Below are 27974 nucleotides of genomic sequence, written 5' to 3' on the forward strand. Positions count from 1 at the left end.
GCTCCATTTCGACCCCCCCCCCCCGCCATTACGCAGCAACGGGAAATTGAAAATCAATATATTCCTAAGTAAAACATCAAAATATAAAATAAATAATGAGACTTCTTGTGCTATTTCAATATTATTAAGCGCAAAAGGATATCTCGCTCGACCACAGTTTTCAATAGGCTTATTCTTTTCTTCTCTTCAAATTTTGCCGCCCTGGCCGGTGGCACGGTTCGCCCTCCCCTTCCGCCGGCCCTGCTATGAACTTGGTCACCCATCAAAGCATGGCAATTTTAACACAGAAAACAATATGCATCGCATTAAGCAGCAAAAATGACAGCCTCCTCTTCCTCCACCCAGTGGCGTGCGGTGATAAATCAGGCAGGGGAACAGGTCACCTGCACTTGCTCACCCCCACATGGGTGTCTTAATATAATACAATAGATCAAGTAAAATTCAACCCTTATTGAAATGAACCAAATAAATTTACGATACATAGCTATACGGTATTATAAATTGTCAGAAGTGACAAACATGAGGCACGTTAAAATTATATGACAATAATAATTTTAATGCAAATGTGATATAATATAAAGAAAACATTAAAAATAAAATTGTTGATGCTCAACAAAGAAAAAATTGATAATATAAATTTATGAGCGATCAGACAAAAAAAAATAATGTTTTGTCGGAACCTGTTTCATCTATTTATTCATAGGTTAAGTTGACGTTTTATCATAGAGTTGAGTGTTCTTGTAATTCAAACGTCCTCAATGCAATAATGGCACACAGATGGTTGATTTTTTTCATGACGTTCGCTAGATTAGTCAGGGTGGCTACTGTAGGACCATAATAAAATTCAAGTATAATTCCCGGTTTTCAAGGCGAACTTTACAAAAATTCAAGGCTGTAAGCAGATGTTTTCAATAATTTCAAACTAAGGTTTTTACCGTCTCTCACCCCCCCCCACACACACACACACAAACAAATACTTATATTAACAATATATGGTTTGTGCGATTCCAATGAATCCAATAATTCTAATTCACTTGGACGGTACATATATGTAATTTAAGGTGCGCAGTTTACATTTGTCATTTCACATTAGCTACTCAGACTATAAATACATCTGCAAACACAAGTCACAAATGTTACGGGAAATAGTAATCTACGAAAAATTGTTAGTTCTATAAGAATTTTAAATTTACCTAATCAACTTCAAGATATTTTATCTTGCAATAACCTTCCGTCCATCAGATGGATTGTTCCGCAAAGAACACTAACAAAGCAAACTGATTGAGAGAATTCTGTTTTATTTTCCACGCAGCTTTCTTTTCCTTCCTTGATAAAAATAAAATCTAAACTGTAAAAAACTTGTTTCAGGTCATTTATAAATATGTATAAATTCAATGGAATTGGGATTTTAAAAAGTTGCAATTTTTCACGTCTACGGAGAAAAATTCAAGCAGAATTCACGCATAATTCCCGGAGCCAATAATTCACGCAGAATTCCCGGAATTCAAGGAATTCCCGGTGAGTAGCCACCCTGTTAGTAGAAGTTGTTAATGTGGCAAAACCCGACCTGTTCCAGACTACCTTATAATTATATATATACAACAATATAATATGCCACTGGAAGAATATCCAGTTAATCGTTTTGCAGAGTTGTAGTAACTCGTTTGAAAATGCCTTGTGTAAATTTCGTTTTAGTTTTTAATTCAGTTAGGATGTGTGTTGGTTTGTTGTATTTTCTGCAAAGTTCAATGAACTAAAGGCTTTCGTCCTCAGTCGGTCGATTATACAACACTCGCAACATTCGCTTACATGTCTTGCCGCTGCGTGCCTTGAAACTTTGGTCTTGGGGTTGGTGGAACAGGTGGATGTGAGCTGTTCTCTCGGAAGCTATTTCCCAGCGTTTAGCCAAGGCATTTAGTAGACGCTTAGACTGTAGAAGATTTTTCCAGTTCGTTATGAATGTCAGACGCAAGTTCTCAACGAGATTCGGAAGTCATAGACTTTCTACACTCAAAAGTATCACTTGTGACGCGATTAAACTTCAGCACATAGCAAAAACTGGAAGAAAAGCGAATCCGCAATATCTCTCTGAGGGAACAGCTATAGTCTTTAGCTTCCGTGGTGCCGTGGGGATCGTTTACCTTCGCGCGTGGTCGGAAATACTCGGCGTCAGACAGTAGAGGGTGAGAACCATGATGCGTTGGGGGTAGGTGACGTAAACAAACGTCCAGCCACGGTGAAAAATTTTCTTCAGTGTTACTTTTGGAAACGTTGATTTCGGGAGAAGAAGTGTTCTTATTATGTTCATATAAATAATTGAAATAGCTCAAAAGCGCGGTAAGTAGGAGGGAACAGCCTGTTCCCTCTGTTCCATGGAGGGACCGCCACTGCCTCCACCTAAATCCCATCTTTCGCAGCAAACGTCGCAAACTCTCTTGACTTCCCGCAAAATGTATGTCCGCCTGTAATTTGACATGCAATTTTTTCAATGTCGGCACTTCATTTTCACTCAGAGCGTAGTCGTATATGCGCCTACGGATAACGTTTTCATCGAAAGCGTCCACTGACGATTTGGTCGCTTGTCTTTGTCGTTCTTTCCCGGGAGTGTGGAATGATGTGGAGGGGCCTTCTGACATCTCAAGAGATTGTCTTTCGTTCATGATAGCTCTGATTGTTCGTTCAGGAACTCCAGTCGCAGCCGCTGCTCTCTTGCCAAAATTCTGTATTTGGATGCTAACACCTTCACTGGCTTCCTCCTTCATGAACTCGTGCACGTTGCTTAGAATTTCCCGAGCTTGGCTATGCAAGGTTTTTGATTTCAACTTTGACAAAACTGGAGGCATTATGGAATTTAACGTTCATTAACAAACACACACTTTCACATACACACACGCAATACACGCAATACACGCAAACCGGTAAAATACTTAGTATAAAATAAAAATATGGTGCTTCCAATCCAACAAAACTCACAATCATTTTACCTGCCTTTCCCCTTCCGTGACAGAAATAGTGCTTCATTATTACAGTTGGCAACACTAGTTACTAGCTAGCCAATGAACATGCACTGCATAAAAGAAGCAACCACTACGCCGTGCTATATTGCCACATTACCGTCCCTGCCGAACGGTGTGAACCGCGAGCTGGAGCGCTATTCAATTGTTTTCAATGATGTTTGCGCAAGTGTGTCCAGGAATGGAATGACAATATGGCAACAATAGCGAAGGTTTTTGAGCAGGGTAGAACACGTGATACTAAGAGAGAGGGAGACGAAACGAAAATTGGTATCTACGCAACGGCAAATTTATGTGTGTTGTACTCTACAAACCATATCGACCTGGACCCTGCCTAATGTATTTCGTAAGTAAAAAATTCATTTTCATTCTTTTTTTACTAGCCCTCGTATATTCATACTTGAGATTCGTAGGATTCATTCAAAGAAAAAGAAAAGTTCAACTAAATACATCAAACATTTGATACACTTGTAACAATAAGGATTGTCATTATCGGCTAATCATATTGGTCACTTACAAACCTCATCGCCTTGCATAAATATCTATATATTATTGAACTGAACACGAATGCACATCATCATCTCTGTTACTTTTTCTGTTATCGACAAGCGAACAAAAACAACCAATACTCCGAACCCACAGACAAAAATTTTCCTTTGGCAAACTTACAGATTATCTTCACATGGCCAAACATTTGCTCTGATTGGCTGTCCCACAGAATCCAGTCGAGAAAATCCAGTTGCAATTAGAACATGGGTCAAAGCCAGCCAAGCAGCCAGCCCTACGGCCATGATTTCCACCCAGCTAGCCAGTTCAGCGTCAACTAGGGCATTCTTACTGGAAATCCAGTTCCGTGTGATTCGACCTTAAGTTTTATGAAATGTTAAATGAAGACCATATTTCAACAGAACTTTGACTTTTGCCTTCATGAAATATACAATATACGTAATCAACAATTGGCAAATCTCTAAAGATCGACAATTAATTTAATTGTGAATTTGTCATTAAATGGCGTTATAATAGCTAAGAATTTGTCAACGACATCTATTGAGAATAAAATCGCATTACCTTAATTGCATGGCCAAGTAAACCAATAGGATGATTGATATATGTGCCAACTTTTCAACAAAGAAAATTGTTTAATCTAAACTTCAAATATTGAGATTCTTTTTCTTACTCAAATTGAGCATATACAGGGTGTACTAGAAGCGCAAACGGAAGCAGTGAAAAGTACACGATAGTAGAAGCAAGAAAGCGACCCCATTTTCACTGAGACTTTTTTGCTTCTACTATCGTGTAATTTTCACCGTTTCAGTTTGCGCTATCATTTCTCATACACCCTGTATATGTAATATTTCAACATCCAAATAATCAACGACCTCATCACATACACACACTCTGTGGTTAGTTCGTTGATCTCAGGCAGCAAACCTCCTGCGTTTAAATTAGCTCCTGCAAGAAGTTCCCGTATCGTCCGCTTGGAGGCGCCCGCTTTTACTTCTGGATCACAGATGGCGCTGGTAAATTTCAAGGCACGTGACGTCACGGGAGGCACTCCGCCTAATGTGTGTTTGCAAAGACATGGTCAAGCGGACTGTGGCATTGAAGAAACTCAACGCTAAAGCGTGACTATGATTACAGCGTCAGCATTTCGGAAACAATAGAATTATGCGTATCGTACATCAATGTAAAGACTAGATTCTGGAGAATACGTGCTTTTTTTACTCATTCCTCACAAATACGATGTTAGTGAAGATATAACCTAAACAAATCGCGTAGGTTTTCAAGAAACACGCCAGCAATTCCCTACAGGAACATCGATTTTTGGACTCTCTGCAATTTTTCTTATATTTTCGTAACTTGCGTGTGCATGCAAATACCGTATATCTAATCTATCCAATAGCGTGTCGAAAACTGGATATTGTCATTTCCATCCATTGCATTCAGCTAGATGGAATACATTTGTCTGTGGTATTACTTTAGAAATGAGAAAACATTTCTCAGTCGATGTACAAACACAAAACATCTCATTCGATTTTCACATTATTAACAATTCAAAGGTCGCACGAAACTTTGAAACACACCACAATATGACAAGCCTCTTTGTTTATTTCAAATATTTCAATCCAAGCATTGAAACACTGAGTAAACGAGTTGCAAACCAGAATGTAAACACGAACTCAAAGTGTACGCCGCAAGCTTTCCCTAAATTCCTCCGCAGAATATTTAGTTTTCTGTTCCCGCGTAAGCAACTTCTGGTTGACTTGTTGTGGCGACATTGATGCTGGAAACATAGCCCGTTTCCATGGCGACATACAGTTGCTGTTAAGTTGGTTTTTTGCAACCCTACCGCAGCTGGATGGAGCATTTAATTGAGAGAAGTAGCAATTGTTGATTATTTGGCCTCGTCTAACCTAACCACCTGAACAATAATCAACTTTTGAACAATGAATATTTTTGTCCAGTTTCTACTTATTTATTGTTCAGTAAAGAAATGTCACCCATACATACATACATAAATATACAACCGCGCGCACACAAACACATAATTACATACATACCGGGTGGTCCAAAAGTCCCGGAACGGTCACATATCGTGAGAAATACACATCGAATCGGAAAATGAAAAAATACGTGTTTAATAAGTGAAAGAAAGCTATTCAATGATATCACACTTGATTCCCCACCCGCGCCCTCTGGGGTGGGGCGGGGTCAACTGTGAAATTTTAAAAACAAACCCCCATTTTGTATTGTAGAATCGGAAAGAGGACTTCATTCCGAGTCCAACGAACTATCAACCATCCTCCTAGCTCAATTAGGAACGGAGATATGGCGATTTTAAATTTTCGCCACCCCCCACAAAAAAGTGAAAGTTTCATAAAACCCCAAAAAATTTCAAAGAATGGGGGTGGGGAATCAAGTGTGATATCATTGAATAGCTTTCTTTCACTTATTAAACACGTATTCTTTCGTTTTCCGATTCGATGTGTATTTCTTAAGATATGTGACCGTTCCGGGACTTTTGGACCATCCGGTATACTTTTACACAATCAGGGCTCGAGAAGGAAATTTCCACGAAACGGAACGTTTTATTTTCGTTAACACGGTGATTTTTTTTATGTTTTGTTGTCTTAGTAGAGCGAACGAGAAAACGACATTGCATTACAATTAATAATATGTATTAAAATTTCAACGTGCCACCAAAATCTTAACTCCAAGATATGGAGTCACGAATTATGCAACACTCTGCTCCTTGCTCCGGCTGGTCAGTTGGAAGCAAAAGTTCTCACCCAGGGATCGGGATTAAGCCGATCCCCAATCATCCAGGAAGGTAACCACCGAATTGCAGCACATCACCGCAAATAAAATTCAAATATTTTAAAATTAAAAAAGTTCAAAATAACTTTAATCAAGGATCGCGCGCGTTACGTACTTTCTCACACAAGTTAAAAATATAATGTGTTGGGTCCTGCTCGCTCGTAGGCAGTGATAAGTAACTTATTTATCAGGACAGAATCCGCGCACCGCCTTCACCGTTCACAGCAAGACCTCAACTGCTTGCCCAGGCGCGAGACACGGGTCTCACTTATCGCACAACACTTGAGCAACCTTGTGTTCTGACGTCACGGGACAAAGATTTTGGTACCAGTTTCATAGATCGCATGGTTCATACTTATCAATTGTGTATTGCGGGACATAGTTCAAGGTGCCATTATGCTTTTTACACGAAAACAAACACTTTTTCTACTAAAATAACGCATTTTTCTAAGTGCTACCGAACGCACGTAACGGTGTGATATCGCTTACTTTGCGAATGGTATTGCTTCTTTTGTTTTCGAATATCAGTGTTTCCAACCTTCTTCACCGAAAAATACCTACTATCGTGTTCGTCACGTGTGCAAATTGTACATTATGCACGGGTAGCTGACGGATAGCCCCACGAACCATTCCGATAAGGTTTGGTTAGGTTAGGCAAGCATAGTTAAAAAAGAAAGGGGTTGGAAACACTGACAGGGGGTTACGTCATCCAACATATGGAGCATCCGGTTCACGTCGGTGAGATATTTCTATTGAAAAATACATGATTTCCCGGTCAAATAGATTCCACGATGAAAGAAAATACCTCGACTAACGTTGGAAACCTTAGAGAAACTCATTTCCGTAAGTAGTTTCTTCTGTAAAAATGAAGAAATGTGTCTCCGATGTATACCATACCATACGTCAGAACACAAGGTATAGCAAAACTGTTGTGAGGAGAGGAAGACCAGACCAGCGAGGCACAGCTTAACAGATACTTTCTTAACAATGCTACCAACTCATATCATATAAGATACACAGAAGAACAAATAGTTTATGTCAGATTAATGCTAATTAGCAATAGCAAGCTTATGTTATGATTGGCAACAATTAAGAATGCCAACGTGGAACTTTTGACGTCGCCATATACACGAAGCGTCATTCCCCCACTCCTACAATGAGCAGCCAATAGGATAACGCTATATTATTGAAAGCGAGGGAGAATTGCTTTCCTTTCATGTTAACAATATTAAACTAGGAAAAAAAATAACACAACTTATTTTATAAAATAATTTACATTTGCCCTTGCACATAAAATGATTAAATAAAGATTTAGTTTACGGATTTATAACGAAGACTAAATTACTTCAATCTTGTCTAATGTTGTGAAATATCGGTAATAGGTAGAAATGTATTTAACATGTGCTTAAACAACAACATTTGCGTGAAAGATAGATATAATCCTAGCCATCTTGGATTTGACAAATAATGATAACGTTGCATTATTTGTCAATCCAAACCTTGAATTGATACCAGCAGGACAGCCGGAGGATGCAGAGGGAAGAGATAACCAAAACCAACCAAATACAGACGCTGGGCACACACCAATCAGAAGATCGAATAGACTTAGAAGACCTCCTGATAAATAATGATAACGTTGCATAAGAAACTGAAATCTATTTCGAAGTATATAATGGACATAGGCGTGCGCAGACCCTCTGATTAGGGGGTACAAAAGCCTTGATGAAAGTTCAGTCTGGAAAGAAAAACCTCATTTTATCTCACTCTTTTAGTTTTATTGCATTGAGTGTGTGTGTGTGTGTGTGTGTGTGTATATAATATTTATTTATATATATACATACATACAGCGTGCGTTTCAAGATGAACCCAATCCAACAAAGGTTGTTCGCGCTCGAAGCACATCGAAACAAATGGTCGCCTGTTTTTTCGGGAAAACTGGTCATGTGGCATTTTTTTTTAAATATATAATCTTGTGTAGTAGTAGTTGTACGTTTGTGTTTTTTTCTTGTGTAGTGGTTGTTATGTGTTTGTGTGTCTTGTGCAGTAGTTGTGCTGTGTAGTGTGTTTGGGTTTGTCTTGTGTAGTACTTGTGGTGCCTAGTGTGTTTGTGTTCATTTTGTGTAGTAGTTATGCTGTCTAATGTGTTTCTGTTTGTCTTGTGTAGTATCGGTGGTGTGTATGTATGTGTCTTGTGTTGTAGTTGTGCTGTCTAGTATGTTTGTGTAGTAGTTGTGCTGTCTAGTATGTTGGTTTTGTCTTGCGTAGTAGTTGTGCTGTCTAATTTGTTTGTGTTTGTCTTGTGTAGTAGTTGTGGTGTGTTTGTGTTTATATTTTGTTATAGTTGTGATGTATTTGTGTATGTCTTGTGTAGTAGTTGTGCTGTCTAATGTGTTTGTGTTCGTCTTGTGTAGTAATTGTGCTGTCTAAAGTGTTTGTGTTTGTCTTGTGTAGTAGTTCCTCCATTCATATTGGGGGTTAGGCGTAGAGCTGACAACTCTGCACTGTAAAAACACATGTCAAGAAACAACAATATAAGGCCATGGATGTTCCCAAGGTAAAATATTCCGGAGGTAAAATAGTCCCCCGTTCGGATCTCCGGGTGGGGACTACTTTGGGAGGTCCCTGGACTAAGGATAAGATCTACATTAGGAAGAAGGATATTAAATTAGGCACCTGGAATGTTCTGAGCCTTTACCGGCCTGGGGCATTTCAGTGTACAGTTAATGAGATAGTTAAGTATAAATTAGATGTAGTAGCTGTCCAGGAAGTTAGGTGGCCAGGAGAAGGGAATTGTAAAACTAAAAATTATACTTTTTTCTATGGTGGTACTGAAAATCATAATTTTGGAACAGGCTTTTTCATAAATAATAGAATTATCTCGGCTCTTAAAACAGTAGAATTTATTGATGATAGGATATCATATGCAGCTTTACAGGGTAGGTGGTGTAGAATTATTTTAATAAACATACATGCACCAACGGAAGATAAAGATGATAATACTAAAGATGATTTTTATGCAGAGTTAGAACAGGACTTTGATAAATTTTCTCAGTACGATATGAAAATTCTGTTAGGTGACTGTAATGCACAGATTGGCAAAGAAGAGACATTTAAAACCACGATTGGTAAAGAAAGTCTTCATGAATTAAGTAATGATAATGGTATAAGATTGATTACTTTTGCAACCTCAAAGAATTTAATTGTGAAAAGTACCACTTTTAAACATAAAGATATCCATAAATATACCTGGTCTTCTCAAGATGGTAAAACTCATAATCAGATAGATCATATTCTCATTGATAAAAGAAGGCATACTAGTATAATTGACGTTCGTACACATAGAGGTGCTGACTGTGCCAGTGACCATTATTTAGTAATTGCTAAATTAAGAGAAATACTCTCAGTGATAAATCATAAGCAACAAAATCTAAAAGTTCTAAAATTTGATACAGGAAAGTTTACTGATGAAAGAATTAAGAAAGATTACCAAATTAAACTGTCAAATAGATTTGATATTTTGCAGGATTTAAATGATAATGAAAATATAAATGAAACAGACGTAAATAAGAATTGGGAGCACATACGTAATGCAATAGAATCAGCAGCTAAAGAAACTATAGGATACCATAAACCGAGAAAAAGTAAGCCATGGTTTGATAATGAATGTCATAATCTAATAGAAATAAGAAATCAGGCTAGACTTAGGTGGTTAAATAACTCTGATGATACAAATCTAAACAATTATAATAGAATAAAGCGAGAAGTTAACCGCACGTTTAGAAGTAAAAAAAGAGATTACTTGAAAAGCAAAATTAACGAAATTGAAACAAACAGCAAAAATAAAAATATCAGAGATTTTTATAAAGGTGTAAATGAGTTTAGAAAGGGGTGGCAACCTAAAGTAAACTTGATAAAAGATAAAGACGGTGATTTTCTAGCTGACCCAAGCGATATTCTAAATAGATGGAAGAACTACTTTAATGACCTTTTAAATGTCCATGTAGGAGATAAATCAGAAGTGAATGAAGTACACACAGCAGAACCTTTAGTTCCAGAACCTAACTTGACTGAAGTTAAAGGTGCTATTAAAAGGCTAAAGAATAACAAAGCACCTGGCATTGATTTAATACCAGCTGAGTTAATTAAATATGGTGGAAATTCATTAATATGTAAAATTCATAAATTAATTTGTTTAATATGGAATAAAGAAGAAATCCCTCAACAGTGGAAAGAATCCATAATTGTTCCTGTGTTTAAAAAAGGTGATAAAATGAACTGCAATAATTACCGTGGAATTTCTCTACTCTCAACAACATATAAAATATTATCTAACATTATTTTAACAAGACTAACCCCATATGCTAATGAAATTATAGGTGATTATCAATGTGGATTTAAACGTAACAGATCAACTACAGATCAAATTTTTCACATCAGACAGACACTTGAAAAAAAGTGGGAATATAATCAAAATGTCCATCAGCTATTCATTGATTTCAAAAAAGCATATGATTCGGTCAAAAGAGATAAACTATATAATATATTAGTAGAGTTTGGAATACCTAAGAAGCTTGTTAGTATGATAAAAATATGCACCAGTGAAACAGAAAGTAAAATTCGTGTGGGTATTAATATGTCTGACAAATTTACAATTCATGATGGGTTAAAACAAGGAGATGCATTATCTCCATTGCTCTTTAATTTTGCCTTAGAATATGCTGTTAGGAAGGTAAAAGAAACTAAAGAAGGACTAAAATTAAATGGTGTGACTCAGTTGTTAGCATATGCAGATGATGTAGACTTACTGGGGGATGATGTGAATACAATTAAGAATAATGCTAAAATATTTTTCAAAAGTGCTAAAGAAATAGGTTTGGAAGTTAACAAAGAGAAAACTAAATATATGCTTACAGGCCGAAACCAAGTGTTAGGTAATAATCAAAATCTAATTATTGATAACAACTCCTTTGAACCAGTTTCCAAATTCAAATACTTAGGAGTAATATTAACAAATGAAAATTATATTAAAGAGGAAATAAAAAGTAGGCTTAATTCAGGAAATGCATGTTACTTCTCTCTTCATAAACTTTTGTCTTCTCGTTTAATATCTAAGAAACTAAAAGTTAAAATATACAAAACAGTAATTTTGCCTGTAGTATTATATGGATGTGAAACTTGGTCCCTTACATTGAAAGAGGAACATAAATTGAGAGTATTTGAAAATAAGATCCTTAGGAAAATCTTTGGACCTAAAAGGGATGAGGAGACAGGTGAGTGGAGAAGGTTACATAATTTAGAACTACATAATTTATATTCATGTCCAGACATTATTAGAATAATTAAATCAAGAAGACTTAGGTGGGCAGGCCATGTGGCACGAATGGGAGAGGAAAGAGGAGTTTACAGGATTCTTGTTGGGAAACCTGATGGTAAGAGACCTGTAGGAAGACCAAGACGAAGATGGAGGGACAACGTTGAGATGGACCTAAGGGAAATCGGTAGGGATGGAAAAGAGTATATAGAACTTGCTCAAGATAGGGAAACATGGAAGGCCTGTGTTGCTGCAGCCATGAACCTTCGGGTTTAAGAAGGCTAGAGTGTTAGTTAGTTAGTTAGATGATAACGTTGCATAGGATAATTATTAGCCTATAAAATCTGAATTAATGTTGCAAAATACGCGAATAATATAATGACATAAGATAAAATATACATGAATTATGAAAACAATTAAGTATAAATAATGTTATGGAAGTTATTAACTTGAAAGTATACGAATAAGATACATTTCAATATACGAGTGCAATTTGGCTAAATTGGCGGTCGTTACAAAATATTTATATAAATATCAAATAATGTCAAATGCATTTGACACAAGTCTTCTGGAATTTGTGTCCTCTTTCTAAAATCCTTAATAGCAGTCAGCTCGCCCAACTGGGGAAAAAAAATTGAATTAAATGTACATATCCTCAATACTTTGTCGTAATATCACTTATTAAGAAAAATCAATTTGTGCAAGTGAAAGATATCATCATGTTATTTTGGATATGGTCAGAGATTGGATGAATTGTTTGAAATTTTTGATTTGGTGTTTTTAAGTCCAACTTTATGCACAGTAAGGCTAATCAGGACTGGGCCTACAGGTTAAAGTGGGATCCTAACCGCTATTTGCCTCCACCGGGTATCGAACCCAGGACTCCTTGAATAGACTTGAAATTTGACTGTTGGGTTAATCTGCAGATTATTCATGTCATGACATGTCAGAACAATGGAACCCACACGACAAAAACTCATAAAATGTATAATTAACAAATAAAGAAGTGAAAGGAAAATCATGTCACAAAAAATGAAGGCAACATTGACGCCATGATGTCCCTTCGCGGCAACAATTAATCTACACGTAAAGAAGAAGCTTATAAGAATGCTAAAATATGATACTGTGAATGACATAAAGTGATACTATTAAAGAGTATTAACTATTTAGTTCACACAGAAAAGGAAAAATGTACTGAAAATGTCTAAAAATAATTAAACGGACTGGAAACGTCCGTTGCCATTTCTGACGAGACGGAATGGGAAAGTTCCAGATATATGATGCTGTTATCATGATGTCATCAGACACATGAAAATTTCCAAATAAACAAAATTTGTAATATTCATATAACATGCGTATAATAATGTGTGTGTATTTGTATTTTGTATTTAAACTATTTACTGTCGCTATTCCTCAACGATGAGGACAAGTAGATGATTAGATGAAATTGATGAAGGGACAATCATAAAGAACACCCATGCCCGGGCCGGGATTCGAACCCAGGAGCTTCGGTGGTGTAATCGATAGTCGACCACTTAGTCGACGCGCAATTTCGACTATCCTAAGGGGGGGGGGAGCGTGACAACTTATCTCCTGAGATTTCGGCCAGTGTATGGGACCGGTGGCCATCCACCATCGTGAGGAAATTGTGGAGCAACGAATGAGTAGCTTAACCCGGTCATGGAAGCCTACAACAACGACTGGGGGTTCGACGTGCTGACCACACGTCACCCCGTGTTGAATGAGGAGGCCGGCATTCTGTATATAAGTCCTGGCCCTCATGGCCTGTTGCGCCACGGGTTATTTATTAATATTTGAGCAATCAACGCCGTAAACAGGGGTGTAAGAAGTCTCTTCAACGTGCATCGAAATGTCAGCTTCACTTCCACATAGTACACCCTGGACTGCATTTTGCACACTAACAAGGCTCTGACGTCTGGAGCTACGGCCAGTATTTACATGTGTGCTGTCTTGTGTTTTGTCCAGTGATGTGCGTCTACGCGTAAAAAACGATAGTCTACATTCTACACGTAGACTATTTTATACACGTAGATGACGTAATCTATGTAAACAACATGGCGAAATGTGATAACTTAGCAAGGGGCGCCGAGGAATTAAAAGAAAATTATACTGCGTATTAGTTGCTGATGTGTGAGAAGAACTTTTCATACTCTTTCTTCCAAATTCGAACAATTTCTCACCTAGCAAGAAACCTAATATAGGAAATATTCTAGTGCTTTATGGGTAAAAGACCACTCTTGCCTCACGACTGCCATCTGTTGTTGCTTTTTGCATACTATTTATCTTCTTCCATAGTTGATAATAGAAGAGAAGATAAATTTTGTTGTAAATAGGATTCTTTGCATTTCGTTAGGAACCAATATAGTTGAAAATGTCACTTTCCTTTCATGAAACCTTTGAAAATGCACTTTAGATTGTCTACGTAGTTTATGTAAACTACATCCTAATGTAATCTACGTGTAGATTACGTGTAGACAACGCATGCAGACGTAAACTTATAGTCTACGGCACATCACTGGTTTTGTCCTTATATGTGCTGAGTGCCCCTTTACAGCCTCAGCTTATAACCCAGGTAAGCAGTGGCGGCGATTAGGGGGGGCGAGAAGGGGCAGTTGCCCCCTCCCCCACGTTTCGCCACTTTTGCCCTATGCAAAACCCTATCTACAAAGGGAAATATACTGTCTTTGCCCCAATTTTGGCACTTTGCCCTCCCCGGTTTTAGAACTAAATCGCCGCCACTGGAGGTAAGAATATTTTAGTCTTCAGACACGTGCTTATTTTAGTTACGGTAAACTAACGTGAAGGGTGCAAAATGGCATAAGTGCTGACGCACCCACAATTTTCAATTCAGTGAACGACGTAAACAAAATTATAATAATCCTGAATATGAATGTCCCAGTTCCAACTTGTTTTATGTGTATAAACATTAAGTGAAATATTTTCTTGCAAGCAGGATAATGCTGCTCTTTCACGGTGAGTTTTCCCGCAAAGAAACCCGAGCAGAATTTACGCTCGTGGCAAAAACTATGGCGTTTTTTGTTCAGAGTGAGCAATACACAGCTTTCCACTTTGAGCGATGTTAGGAAAAGAAACGGAGAAACTACTTAGAAAAAAAAAATCTTTTGTGTCTTGGTACAAGTTTACAAGACACTATCGTCCTCATCTGAAACGCAGAACTTAACTAATCTCCAGCCGTAGAGGCTGAAAGAAGCCTCAAACCACTGATACGAGGAGATAGCTCGGCTGACGAAGAACGCTCGTAATTTAAGGAAAGAAGATTCATAAATCTCTTAACGTAAGATATGTTGCTTCGAGGCGTCCGAGCGTTATTAGTATGCGGACGACTTTTTCACGTTCTTCTGCCTCTCTCACACACTCGCACACTTCAGAGCAGTGGCGCCAACTTATATGGGCCTGTGGGGCTCGAGCCCACCCAATAATTTCCCTGTTATTACATTATTTTATACATAAAGACTTAATTAAGTGAATGCGTTTTACTTTTCTCTTCGTAAACTTTTATCTTCTCGCATAATATCTAACAGACCAAGTTAAAATGTACGAAAGTATTGTATGGATGCGAAACAGGGTATCTTCTCTTGCATTGAAAGAGAAACACAAATTAAGAGTATTTGAAAATAAAATCCTTAGAAAGATATTTGGATCTGAAAGGGATGAGGAGACAGGCGAGTGGAGAAGGTCACATAATTTAGAACTGCAAAATCTGTACTCATGTTCAGATATTATGAAAATACTTACATCGAGATGACGTAGGTGGGCAAGCCATGTGGCACGAATGGGAGAGAGTTTACAGGATTTATGTTGGGAAACCTGATGGTAAGAGACCTGCAGGGAGCCCAAGACGAAGGTGAAGGGATAACGTTGAAATGGACCTAAAGTAAATACGTAAGGATAAATAAAGTCTCTGCATTTATGAAAATGTTTCATCATTGTATACTTAAAGAATTCTCATAAACTTAATTACCGAGTAAGTGTTATCAAAACATTTCACAATAATTTGATACATCTCCAATATGATACTTTTCAGTGTACTATAAGGGCTTATAAAAGAAAGAGGATCTATGGGCACTACAAACTCAAAATAGGCACGCAAATAAGCACCGAAAAAACAAAATAGACACTACAATTGATGAAAATCGACAAATTCTCAATGATTTTCACGGCATTAGGCACTCAAGACAGTAGTTATCTTCGATATAGGCACGCACGAGTGAAATAGGAAAAAACAGCCAATATAAAATTTCCTTGATGCCGTAGTGGTAAGTTATCAATCACCTTGTAATCACAGGATACCGGGTTCGATACCGGTGGAGGCAATAAAATCCCAAAAGTTAAGTATATTGTACCAATGTCTTTATTGATAGTAGAAAATGATCATCGTTGCAAGCGGTTAGTAGAGGATTGGCAGGGGTAAATTTTTCTGGGTCTCCTAAAGTTGTAGGGAACATTAAAGATAATTTAATTAATATTAAGATTGTAATTAGAAACCCAAATATGTATTTAATAGAGAAGCATGAATGAATTGCACAGTAATAGATTAATAGACACAAGCACATGAGTACAATATCAAACAAGCACGGTCTATTTTGTATAAATCGGCGCTCATATCAATCCGCGCAATCTCATGTTGCAATAAATATCCTCAAACTGTCTTTAAACATAAAATAAGGTAAATCCTCAACCTGCTTAATATATACACATTATTGCATAAAATTATGGAACGAAACCTCTGAGTTCAGTCCACCAACTGTTTCTCAAAAGTTGGCACCACTGTCAGATCGTATCTGTATTCCACATGCGCGCCTGTCCGCTATGGTTCCCGAATCCACAAAATATCTTCCTAATAGTGCACTTTGATAACGCACCTCCAGTAAGGGAAAACTGTAATTATATGATTATGTATCTGGCACGGCTGTCATTTGTTTCAGCGGGTAAGGAAATACGAGGACGATTTATCATGGGTAGCGTAATGTGTTGTTGGGATGATTGTGGCCTTATGGGGATTCTATATGGAGCTGTAGCCTTGAGGGTGAAAACGGTTAGGCGCTTGGATACAGCGAAGATGTCCAGGAATGTTGAAACGGAGTGCATTAACCTTTAAAAGCATAAGGCGAGATATAAATTAACTTCATTAGTTAAATGAATTTGGCTCCCCGTAATAATGATTGATTTGGTTTATTTTACTTCGCTTCTCTTCCACTTTTGGCTAATCGCTACGATGGACCTCACAAACAACAGCCATGCCCAGGCTGGGCTTCGTAAGCGGGACCCCTGGCGTCGTAGCGCGCTGTGCTAACCACACCACCACGTCGGCAAGCAGTGGTTCAGATCCCGGTGTTTATCTCCCAATGGCGAGGTGGCAACGTTGTCGCATTGTAATCATGGTGTCTCTAGTTCGGTTCCCCGTGGAGTCACATTGCACAGTGGTTTGGATATATCTGCAACTGTAGGTCCAGTCCCCATTAGCGGTCGACCTTGGTGATTATGTGGTCAAGGGGATCCAGGCAAAAGTTGTTGTTTTTTTACTGGTTTGGTTGAGTGGTTGTTCTAAGTCAACTTTATGCACAGTAAGGCTAGTCGGGACTGGACCTACAGTTTAAAGTGGGATCCGAACCACAATGTGCCTCCACCGGGTATCGAACCCGGGACTCCTTCATTACAAGGCGACGACGCTACCACTGCGCCATCGGGAAGGCCCTGAAAATAACATGGAGAACAAGACATTGATGCTCAGATAGGCTAATCGGGCATCGATCCCTGGACCCTTTTATTATCAGTTCGCATCATTGCCACCATGCCTTTGGAGACGCCGCACTTTACTCAGCTCTTAAATCATGAAACATATAAAGCACCAATGTTATGACGTTTCTAGAAATTATTAATGTTTGCCAGTGCTCTGTTGTTTTCATTTCTTTGTAGCGTTTCATATTCGCGGCTCCATTTACGAACTATGTCCCGGGACTAGTTTATTTTTCCATAGTTTTTACTATCCAGCGAGATTTATGACGTTTGCTGCGAAATGAATCACCTCAGGTCATTTCCTCTGATTTCTCGTGTACACTGTGTACGCACCGCTGCTAGAGTTAAGAGCTGTTCCATGAATTAACGAGGTGCAAATGAGAGTTTTTATTATGTCGGGTACCGGCTGTTTAAATTAAACATTTTTCTCCGGTGGGTGAATTTCATCCGTAGCTACATTCACATGGAAACGGAAAAGGTTTTGGAAAGGATGTTCGCTATTTTGCCGAGCAAGGTGAACGAACATTAATAATAAACGAATAGGCCCAAGTTCCGATTGTTTAATGCCGAACTAATCGCTGTACGCACATGTTTTTACATGAATAGATTTATATTATGTCTGATAACACATACTTCATCGATTTATATTGATTAGATTACTTACTGCGTATTTTCTGGACAATGACCCCCCCCCCCCCCATGTGCATATTTCTTTGCAAGCAGTGATTTCTTTACTGTCGCCTTTGATACGGACTGCTGCTGCCATCTACGTCAAGTGACGTGGGGTGCGACCAGTGATGTGCCGTAGACTATAAGTTTACGTCTACATGCGTTGTCTACACGTAATCTACGCGTAGATTACATTGGGTTGTAGTTTACGTAGACTACGTAGACAGTCTAAAGTGCATTAAAATTAATTTTCAAGGGTTTCATGAAAGGAAAGTGACATTTTCAACTATATTGGTTCCTAACAAAATGAAAAGAATCCCATTTACAACACAATTTCTCTTCTATTACACTGGTCGACTGGTCTGATGTTTGGAAACTAATTGTGGTTTCTGAAACTACATTTGATGCTGATTTCAGAAGTGACCTTGTTTTTGTTGTATCACCCTCAGTTATTTAGAAATCTTCATTGTTGTATAAATCGTAATTCCTGCCCAGAAATTAGAAGTTAATAATATTCCCGATAGATGGGAGTGCTCCTCTTATTACATTATATGATTAACAAAATTGCTGAAGACGCCTAGTAACAATGAATGATTCAATAAATTTGTTTCTAAGTTTTGTTATTCGATACCAACTAATGCAAATAGTACAGTTTTTAATTTATTTACCGTGTATAAGGTTACGTGATCCGAAAACCTTAGTTAAGTGTATTGTAGATATTATATATGTAAATAGCAGTAGGCAATGCAAAATATTTCATAAAGTTTTCGTCATTGTCGATAGTTCGTGCTGTGTTGTGTCGAGAGACAATGTCGTCGTCGTCCAGGACGTGTTTGAACTCGCCCCTTGTATTCTGTTACATTTGTGGAAGCTATGTAGTGAAGAGGCAAAGACAACGTATCACCACATTTGTGAGATCTTCTTACCACGAATATTTTGGTGTTAAAGTAGGTGATCAGGACAAAAACTGGGCCCCGCATGAAGTTTGCAAAACATGTGTGGAAGCTTTGCGATTGTGGAAGTGTGGCAAGGGGAAAGCATTGCCGTTTGGAATACCAATGGTATGGCGGGAACCAAAAAATCACATTGATGACTGCTATTTCTATGCTATAGATGTTAGCGGTTTCAGTGCTAAGAACAAGAGCAATGTGAGCTATCCCAACAACATACAATCGGCCATTAGGCCCGTGCCTCATGGGCCAGATGTACCTGTACCTGTACCACGTACGAGTAGTGATAATTGCAGCACTTCAAGTGACACTGAAGTTGAACGTGCACACTATGATGACAGTGACGATTTCTGTCCTGGTACAAGTACAGGCACTCCGCAACCTTTCACACAACATGAACTGAATGATCTCGTAAGAGACCTAAATTTACCAAAGGAGAGTGCCCAACTTCTTGGTTCCCGACTGAGTAAGAAAAACCTGTTGTCTCCAGGAACACATTTCTCATGGTACAGGCATCGAGAGACAGAGCTACTCCCATACTTTACTGAAGACGAAAACCTTGTTTATTGTAACAACATAAGGAAAGTCATAGGACTGTATGGTATTTCTTACAATGTAAGTGAATGGAGACTTTTCATTGATGCATCACAGACTAGTCTGAAGGGTGTTCTGTTAAATAACTGTAATGTGTTCCCATCGATTCCAGTTGCATATTCTGTGTCGCTTAAGGAAACTTATGAAACTTTGAGGTTCATGCTACTGAAAGTGAAATATGAAGAACATGGTTGGTCTGTCTGTGGAGATTTCAAAGTGATAGCTTTGTTGTTGGGTCTCCAGGCTGGGAACACAAAATTCTCCTGCTTCTTGTGCGAATGGGACAGTCGGGACAGGGAGAATCATTGGAAAGTGAAAACGTGGCCAAGTAGAGAATCTCTCTCTCCAGGGAAGAAGAATGTGACACAACGGCAATTAATTCAGTCGTCTAAAATACTGCTTCCTCCGTTGCATATTAAGTTAGGGATAATTAAACAGTTTGTGAAAGCGTTAGACAAAGACGGCGAATGCTTTAAATACATTGCCAGGAAATTTCCATCCGTCACTGAGGGTAAGCTCAAAGAGGGTATTTTTGTTGGCCCTCAGATACGGAAACTGATGTTGGATGCAGATTTTGAAGAAATTATGACTGCTACGCATAGGGATGCCTGGGTAAGTTTCAAAATGGTGGTTGCCCATTTTCTGGGCAATGAAAAACACGTTAACTATGAACATTTTGTGAAAAATCTGCTAACGAATTTATGTAAACTTGGTTGTAAAATGAGCCTCAAATTGCATTTCCTTAACTCAAATCTAGATTTCTTTCCGAGTAATCTCGGACACTTCAGCGAGGAACACGGGGAAAGATTTCACGAGGACATAGCAGAGATGGAACGGAGATACCAGGGACGATGGAATGTTTCCATGATGGCAGATTTTTGTTGGATGTTAAAAAGAGATGTTCCTACGTCGGGTGTCGGGGAAGGCAGAAAGTAAAAAAGAATGAAGTTTGACCCTGAGTCTCAGTAATTCGAAATGCACTATGTTATATCTCTTTCTAGACATGTGTAAATGAAAATGTACATGAATATAGTATATAATATAGATTTTACAATCTCAATATATGTCCCACTGATTACTATATTTGCAAAAATTATTTATTCTATGTGTCTGTAATATGATTATATAAACCCCAAATGATCCCAATAATACCATAATAGACCCCTATATGCTATTCAGTTTTCACGATTTGTGAAAAATTGTGACGTGATGGAGCAAAACTGTTCTCAAATTTGAATTCAGCATGAAAAATCCTTTCAGAGTCACCTATTCATTTCAAAACATCGTTCAACTCTTGAAAAAATGTCGACCAGTGATCAACTATGAAAGAAGTTAAATAGTATGCAAAGACAACAACAGATGGCAGTCGTGCGGCAAAAGTGGTATTTCCCCCATAAAACACTAGAATATTTCCTATATTAGGTTCCTTCCTAGATGATAAATTGTTTGAATTTGGAAGAAAGAATATGAAAAATTCTCCTCGCACATCAGCAACTGATACGCAGTATAATTTTGTTTTACTTCCACGGCGCCCTTTGCTAAGTTATCACCTTTCGCCATGTTGTTTACATAGATTACGTAATCTACGTGTATAAAATAGTCTACGTGTAGAATGTAGACTATCGTTGTTCACGCGTAGACGCACATCACTGGGTGCGACTTACTTACTATTCGACAAATACAGGGGTTGCTCAAGGTCGGGCGACCTTGGCGAATGCCGGGGGCGTCAAACCGCAGTGTTCTCCTTCAGTAGCGCCGAAACTTAAATTTTGATTATGCATACATGTTTTAAAAAGAGTTATTTCATCCATATATATTTCTTATTGGTGGCCGCGGTGGCTCAGTCGGTAACGCGTCTGACTACCATGCTAAAGGTCCCGGGTTCGATCCCCGGCCGGTTCACATCCGGGAACTTTTCTAACGATGGAAGCGGCTCCGGCGCCCACCCAGCGTCGAATAACATGGGTACCTGGGCGAAACCGTGGGGGGTAAAGGCGGTCAGGGGCGTGATGCTGATCACATCACCCCCACTCACCACCGGATCAAGAAAGTGTGGGGTGTTACCCCCACACCCCCTATACGCCTTCATGGCGTGGTGCTAAGCACAGGGGAACACTTTACCCTTTTTTTATATTTCTTATTGGAAACAATAACACGGGATAGAAAGATAGGAGTTTCAAAAAAGATAAATAGATGGCAGCACAAGATAAAGGAGTATAAATAAACGATTGGATGATAAGTATCGATTCAACAAGAGCAAAGGAATGACATAAACATGAAGAAAATATGATGTCAATGTATTAGGAATAAAGAATAAATGAAAAGGAAAATGGAAGTGATTTTCGTCATTCAACAAGGTCAAACCTGTAGCCAGTTAATAGGCACCCACAAAGAAGTAAGGGTTTGATAAGTACAGCTCAAAATAGTTACCCTATGTTGTCTGACGAAATTCCTCCAAGGGAGAAATCCTGTAATTCAGTTCTCGTTCCATAATACGTATAATACATACATTGCAAAATTATTTAGCAATTTAAGGTAAGAGAGTGCTGTTATTCTGATGATTTTTATGTAGGTATTAGGTAAACGCATACCTACAATAAACGTATTCTTTCACAGTAAAACTTCAGGTGTTTAATAATAAGGCTATTATTTTTCTTATGTAAAAACTGTAAATACGTATCATGGTCAAGGTCTTTGTTGGGAGTGGAAAAATAGGGGGACCAGGGTGGAATGTAATAAATAGAGCCAGGATTTGTACGTAAAAACATATTCTATTCCTTTTTAGATAAATATCTTGAACAGGAAAATGTCAACGAATTATATAACTGACATTATTTTTGCATGTCTTATGCTACATAATTTTACATATTTGCCAGGATATTACATATTCTACATATTTGCTAATTTATTTTACATAAAACAACATATTTCGGTAACTTTTTACTATGTTGATCCCTTTTCCTATATTTTCGATCTCTGAAACACGATGAAGAAAATTTGTGATGTCATATTTGCTAATCAATGAGATGATTAGTGCTTACGGTCACTTGAAATTGACTGCCAAGTCGAAAGACAGTCTGAAGACAAAAAAAAAAAAAATTTACGTATCGAAAGATGATCTAGTTTCTCCCCCTCTTGTTATATACATTAAACACTTTGGTGTTTGGCTTTGGTGTTGTTAAGTCCACTTTATGCACAGTAAGGCTAATCGGGACTGGACCTACAGTTTAAAGTGGAATCCGAACCACTTGTGCCTCCACCGGGTATCGAACCCGGGATCCCTTGATTACAGGGCAACGACGCTACCACTGCGCCATCAGGGAGGCTGTATATATATTAAACAATAATTTGCGATGTGAAAAGTAATTAATAGTTGACAAAATTGCTTTCTTAAAGATGTACACGTTGCTGTGTTTTTGAGTTTATAAATATGATACAAATTTTGATTTGAACAATTTATGTCCTTAAAATTATGTTCAATATGTTCAAATAGAATAACTATTTAGCCGAATTTTTTAAATTGCTTGGATACTCGATTGTTATTAATATTACATATTCCTTTGATAATACTTATTTAGGTACATATTTCATCAATTATTGTTAAATATTTATGTGCATATTTTGTACTTTGATATTACATAAAAATCCGTGGTCTAGTGATAAGTTTGGGATGGCCAAATTCCACCTCGCCCGGGTGAAAATTTTACCTTGAACCGCTTTAAGACAAATATACCAAGAGTATCGAAGACGAAACCGTGACTTAATCCTGGATGACGGGATCTGCTCAGTGGTGTGCCGTAGACTATAAGTTTACGTCTACATGCGTTGTCTACACGTATATACGTGTAGATTACATTGGGTTGTAGTTTACATAGGCTACGTAAACAATCTAAAGTGCATTAAAACTAATTTTCAAGGGTTTCATGAGAAGAAAATGACATTTTCAACTATATTGGTTCCTAACGAACTGAAAAGAATCCTATTTACAACAAAATTTCTCTTCTCTTCTATCAGCAACTATGGAAGAAGATAAATAGTGTGGAAAAAAATAACAGATGGCAGTCATGAGGCAATATTAGTCTTTTCCCCATAAAACACTAGAATATTTCCTATATTAGGTTTCTTCCTAGGTGAGAAATTGTTCGAATTTGGAAGAAAGAGTATGAAAAGTTCTTCTCACACATCAGCAACTGATACGCAGTATTATTTTCTTTTAATTCCACGGCGCCCTTTGATAAGTTATCACCTTTCGCCATGTTGTTTACATATATTACGTCATCTACGTGTATAAAATTGTCTACGTGTAGAATGTAGACTCGTTGTTTACGCGTAGACGCACATCACTGGATCTGCTCTTACAGAACGAGACAAGGATGCAAGTGGTGCATATTTTCGAATCAAAAATCGCTTCCCAACCTCCCATCAGAAGAAGTACAATTTTCCTATCACGACGCCCGTCGCCGTTCTCTTGTTTCTGATTCGTCTCCACTTACCCAGAGTGCGCCACCGTCGCTCTGTTAAATTGTTACTTCATTTCCTCCCCGAGGGAGGGCCCTGGCTTGTCATTAAAGATACAGCCACTAGAGACCCCTACCGGTAAATTTCAATTTGGGGTTCTAAAAGGAAGACGACGAAATAGGGAAGGGAAGTTAAAAGGAAAAAAAAAGGAGTCGTTGCCAGATTTACTGCCAGGAGTAGCGTTATGTCAGAAGTAATCTTGAAGATCCATTCAGGAACAAACAATAGCGCTGGAGATTATCTTCCGTTCGCAAGAAAGACTGACACGGTAGACGGGACCGGCCGAAAAAAAGGGCTGCTGTAATTGAAGTGACTTGTGCGAGAGACTGAAGAGAAGGAGGGTAAATGTGAGAAGAGAAAAATGAGCGAAAGAGACTCAGAAAAGGAGGGAAGATGACGTAGAGCAGTAGCTCCTAAACTTTTTCGTTTCACGGCGCCTTTAGTGTTTCACATTTTTTCCCCGACGCCCAAGTCCGAATGTAGGCCCATCTAGAACTAGCCACGCTCAGTAAGTGTGGTTACGTTGCTTGCCTTAAGTTAACAAATAAACACATATTTCAAATGTAGAAACATTTTACATGTAAAAACTACGTGTAGACTAGCAAGTAAGTGTAATATTGCAATATTTCGCAGTGTTCCTGTAAGTGTAGAGAGACATCTTCGGCTGAAGATAAAATGTGGATTCTTGGCGCCCCATACTTTCTACTCCCAATAAATTCTTGACTATGCTACATATCTTCTGTTTTAAATAAGAAAAATAATAGCCTCACTTTTCTGTTATAAATTGTTCTCGTTCCTAAATATTTTCGTTGAATACTTCTTTATGCTTGCGAAATAATTGATTGTACGGTTTAACATATTTAATGACAAAAAACACTTTTATTTTCCTTTCAATCTATTATTAATTATTTCCACATTATTTTCATCTTTTCTACATATTTCCATCGTATATCTATTCTCACTAAATTGATAGTGATCATCCAACAATTTGTTTATTTTTCTCTTACTCGGTGCTCCATCTATGTTTCTTTTTTTAAACTCCTCTCATTCCATCTCCTGTTATATGGTTTGTATTTTTGTAACATCTGAAATAAATAGCCACGTTTACATAACCAAATTAAGGTTTTTGCGGTACTCAAGGAGGACACTCCGGTTTGGCACCCTGGGCTGTTGCATGGGTCGCCCGCCCCTGTGTTGGTATATTCTTGCCTTCTTGGCTCGGTCGTTTAGTTTAGCACTTGTCTACGAGATGGCACTAGTGCTCTAGTAATGACAACACTGTGGAACGTTGTAACAAAGTGCATTTGGTAGGATTTTCCTGTATTCACTTGTTTACAAGGACGTATTTAGAGGAGGTCCAGGGGGTCTGACACCCCCTTCCCCTTTCCACAGCCTGGTAGCTAGATATTTACATCTAACAAATTTTAAAATGAAGAAATAAAGAAAAACTAATCTAAAAAACATATAGGTTACATTTAAAGATTAGTATTTTGCATTTCTGATCACACAGAAGAACATTTCGTGGAAACTAAGAATGTCAGTAAGTAAGCATGATATAAAACACATAACTATATACAGGGTAAGTCTGTAACTTCGTATCAACTTCATAAATCGAAATGGAATTATGTACAGAAATATATCTTTTCGTGACCTGGTCGAACATGGAACGTTATGTACTGAGTGAGTTGAATGGCGACATCTATGTTTACATGGTGACTCCCAAAGGAAGTATCTAGGGGTCATTTCATCACTTGAAAATTTTCAATGGGAATAAGAGTTGGGTAACATCTTGTATATTTTCCTTCATCTCTGACTTTGTTGGGTTTTCTTTCTTACTTTTTTTTATTTATATATATATAAAGGCGCCTCAGGCTTCAGCGCCCCTAACCTACCTTTCGCTACGAGCCTTATAGAACTAGTGCCCTAGTAATGATAAGGCTATGGGAAATTGTAACAAAGTGCATTTCATAGGACTTTCCTGTATTCGCTTGTAACAAGGAATTACACTTCTTTACGTATTCAGAGGAAGTCTAGGGGTGTCAGGTGACCCTTCCATGTAGTATACCTAATTGTCAACCTTACTTCCACATAAGGATCTGAACCTGGTGGAGTGATTTAAATCAACCTGATTTAAACGCGATTTAAATACATAATTTATAGAATAATGTACATAAGGATTTTGCAGATATTACAATCACTTTTGCTGAAAGTACATTAATCTGGTAACCATTTAATGGTGATTATTAGGTTCTAAGGTAAGAAAATAAAGGATATAAAATATATGTAGTGATGTTGTGAAGCTCATACGAAAGGAAATGTAAAGACAGGATTTCTCTTGATTTAAAATTCAATAATTTTTACAGGCAAAAATTCCACAAAGTTCAGCCACAAAGACTACAAAAATATTTAAGTTACTATTTTAAGTTACAATTATAGAGTACATCCAGAATGTCTTATATTTTCAATGGAAGAAAAGGTACTGGAATTATTATTAATTTCAATAACACATTCAACAATATTTCCACAATAGGTGCCGTATCAGAAACAGAAAAATGTGTATTTAGGTATATTTTTTATTTTCTTTAATCAAACTGTTCAAATATTTCACAGGGCCGTTTATTAGAAAAAGCCATCCTATTGAAAAAACATATATCCATATGTATGGTGCCAAAAACCATACAAGCAATTTTAAGCGCGTTTGTTTGAAATAATAAAAAAATCGATTTAAATAAAAGAATCAACAAAAATGATTTTTTAGATAAAAATCATGATGTTTATCCACCCTGCCCTGGACTGCATTTTGCATCGAGGCTCTGGCGTCTGTACCTGCGGCCGGTGTAATCCTGTGGGTGTGTTGTCCTGTGTGGGTGCGTTGTCCTGTGTTTTATCCTTGCGTGTGCTGGGTGCCGCTTTACAGCCTCAGCTTTTATTTGAAGTCAGAATAATTTTAGGCTCCGACATTCCAGTATTATTAGTTATATTTGAGATAAGGTAAGGGGATTGACCCCGTACCATGTGACGAGTGCAAAATAGCGTGAGTGCTGACGCACCCAAAATTTTAAATTCAATAAATCAGAGGGAGTCTAGGGGCCAGACCCCCGAAAGTCCAAAATAAATGCTTGTTTACTGTTGTATAATATGAAGTTTATTTATGCATACCATAATAAATGGGACCCCCCCTAGATCTCCATAAATACGTCCTTGCGTCCTGGTCGCCGCTTAAAATAACCAGATGGAAATAAGGCAGCCATCTTGCTACGAAGAGTACTAAAGCGTAGACGCTTGAATGTCCGCTAAAATACAAGCGTGTGTCCTTCGTGTTTCAGAACAATAGCCTGGTTGATATCGACAAGGGAACAAACACTGCATGGGAATCGAAGTGAAGGCCATTTAAAGCTTCATAGAGTCGCTCCACCTCCAAAGAGAAAAAAAACCCTGGAGCTTCCGTCCTTGTCCGCTAGATGGGCTTCGTGCGCAAATAGTGTCCCCATTACCGCATGGAGAGGCGATTCATCTCTCTTCATCCGATCTACCATTCAATGGCCATCTATCCATACCAGAAGTGAATTCCGCGGAAGTGCCCGTGCGAGCAACATCGCCGTGCCTCTGCTCCTGAACCGGTGAGTCATCGGGACTCTGGCGTGCTAGACGACGCGAAACGCGTAAATTTTCAAGTCACGTAAAGTTGTTAAATTGAAGGAAAATGGAAATCCGTCGTGTAAATACGCTAAAGTTATGGTTTTCAAGTGTGAAGAAGTGCCCATCAACGCTGATGCTTCATCGTTGGATACGGGATACTCTTGCCTTGACTGAAGACCAGGT

This window comes from Lepisma saccharinum, chromosome 20 (assembly GCF_977018435.1).
Source record: "Lepisma saccharinum chromosome 20, izLepSacc3.1, whole genome shotgun sequence".
NCBI lineage: Eukaryota > Metazoa > Arthropoda > Insecta > Zygentoma > Lepismatidae > Lepisma > Lepisma saccharinum.